The 2,375-nt window shown below is 44.7% G+C and overlaps 1 non-coding gene across 1 annotated transcript; it reads left to right on the top strand.

Annotated features, from left to right (window-relative positions):
- Window positions 1-1,583: 1,583 nt before the first annotated feature.
- Window positions 1,584-1,720, top strand: LOC128592994 (U8 small nucleolar RNA). Its single transcript, XR_008382187.1, has one exon. It is a non-coding gene; the product is annotated as a U8 small nucleolar RNA (small nucleolar RNA).
- The last annotated feature ends 655 nt before the right edge of the window (window positions 1,721-2,375 follow it).

The following is a 2,375-nucleotide window of genomic DNA, read 5'->3' as shown; positions in this document are numbered from 1 at the left end:
ATAATGAGCCAGTAACTCCTTGAAGATGCGAGGGAAAGGACTCTACGTCTTGGCAAGTTCAGACAAATGAAAACTGATTCCACTTACATACTCTGTGACCTAGTTTGGGGTTGGTTAGGCCAAAAGTGATCACTGATAGAATTAAAAGAGACCATACTGGAATACTATTTTAACTTGGTTTTATTTTAGTAATCTTGCCTTTCATTTAATAGTCGCATTTTTCAAATTTATTATAATGATGAATAATTTTTTTACCCTGACCAGGATGGCAACATTATTCCACAGACATGCATAATACAAGCATTGTAAGACACATCTACCTCTGAGACCTGAAAGCACCAAAAAGTTCAGAGAACAAATGTCAGGAGGACAGGACCACCGCTCACGTCTTCAAAGGTGCCCCAGGATGAGTCTGAGTTAACTGCTGCAATAAGACACTAAAACCAAGGCCAAAAGTCAGTCTGCTCTAGAGACAATCGTACACCTAAAAATTAGAAGTTACCTGCCTCCCACACAGGGGCAGGACAAAAGGTGATGAAAGCTTTGCTTTTCTAAGAAACCAACTTAGAAACAAGAAGAAACCATCAGAAGTGATTTCAATTTATCAGGTAGAGTTAAAAACAGAGGGCAGTGGGCACCAACCCTATATACGGAGGGTGGTGGGTTCGAACCCAGCCCTGGCCAAACTGTAACCACAACAACAAAAGAAAAGCAGAGGGCAGAGTCTGGGGAAAAAGGAAAATAATTAGGGGCACCTGAGGACAGAAATACGGTGTCAAAACCAAGCGAGAAACCTCAGGGCTGGAATGAATGCTGCCTGGAAACTTCATTCCAAATTCTAGGTTGCCTTGGGCAGATAAAGTGAAGGGGACTTTTGGGCAGCCAGCCTAAGCTGGTTTCCCAGGTTCAGTGTTAAACACCAGCTCCACCATGTTGAGAGCACAAGCCTAGAATCATTCTGGACTTGGAAAAGGTACCTTTCTGAGTTAAAAGACTCCAGAGAAAAGCAGAACAAGTTTCCATGTGAAGCCAAGTGAAGTCAGCACCCATAATCAGAAAGGCCCTGAGAGTCACAGCAAACCCAGCATGCCCATTTGCACATTTCTCTGGAGACGGAAATGTTTTGCATAAAGATGTCATGACCTTTCCTCTATTAATTTGTTTAGCAAACCATTTTTTTTTTAAGTACAAAGGTGAAACTTGAACACAACCCCATTTGAAAACTTAGTAAATGTAGAATGTAAGTGTCTTAGCCCAATAACTGAAAAACGCCAGGAAGGCTATGTCAACCAGTGTGATGAAAATGTGTCAAACGGTTTATGAAGCTAGTGTGTGATGCCCCATGATCATATCAATGTACACAGCTATGATTTAATAAAAAAAAAAGAAAGAAAATCCTGTAACAGTACCCTTTCTACCTTCCGCAGTTTGTCATGATGTGTGTGTGACACGATTTGCTTAATGTTAACAAGTACCAAGAGGGCAGGGCCTGTTTTTGTCCCCTCCTGTATGCTCATCACCCTGTCTGATATCACATAAGTGCCCGGAAAATGTTTGCAGGAGAGATAATACCCACCAAACAGCTGTGAGAGTGGGAGAATCCCCGCCTGCTCCTGCTCTGGAAGGGCAGGTTGGAACATGACGATTGGAATTCACAGGGAATGGGATTAATGTCTCTGCATAATCAGGATTCGCAGTACCCTGATTGCTCCTATCTGATTCTTCCTGAAAAAATACGTTGTGAGGACTGAGAAAATATGAGTGAGGTACACCCCCCACCCCTCAGGGCCCTGCCACTGAGGTCACTATTTGTTGGATCGAGGGAGGGAGTAGAGACAGCTCTGCTTCCCTCATTCCTGGAGTCCCTACCGGTTGCCTCCCTACTATTTGGCTTTCTTTTGTCACCATATTTTTTAAGTGAGTCTTCCATGCTTTCATTTCCTCTCTAGTTATTTCCAATCTGGCTTTCTCCATAATCGAGTCTCCTGTCTTCCCCCACCAGTCTCAAGTTGATGTCCACTGCCCCGTGTTCCTGCCACTGACCAGTCAGGTGGTGGCTTGTTCCCGCCCTCCTGGCCTACTGAGTAACTGGAACTACAGGTGCCGCCACAACGCCTGGCTATTGTTAGAGACGGGGTCTTGCTCTGGCTCAGGTGGTCTCCAATTCTGTAAACTCAGGCGATCCACCACCTCAGCCTCCCAGAGTGCTAGGACTACAGGCCACCTCGCCTGGCCCTGGATAAAAATTCTTGAGTCGTGGTAGACTAGAATAATAGACGTAGCAGTTCAGATGCAGTGGTGAGGTAGTGAGTACTAGGGAGGAAATGCGGCTGCTTTGTGTATACCCAGCTCTGTGCTAACCAAAAGTTCATTAC

The sequence above is a fragment of the Nycticebus coucang genome, chromosome 8 (genome assembly GCF_027406575.1).
Source record: "Nycticebus coucang isolate mNycCou1 chromosome 8, mNycCou1.pri, whole genome shotgun sequence".
In the NCBI taxonomy this organism is placed as follows: Eukaryota; Metazoa; Chordata; class Mammalia; order Primates; family Lorisidae; genus Nycticebus; species Nycticebus coucang.
Note: the sequence above shows the minus strand (reverse complement) of the source record. Positions and strands in the feature narration are given on the sequence as shown.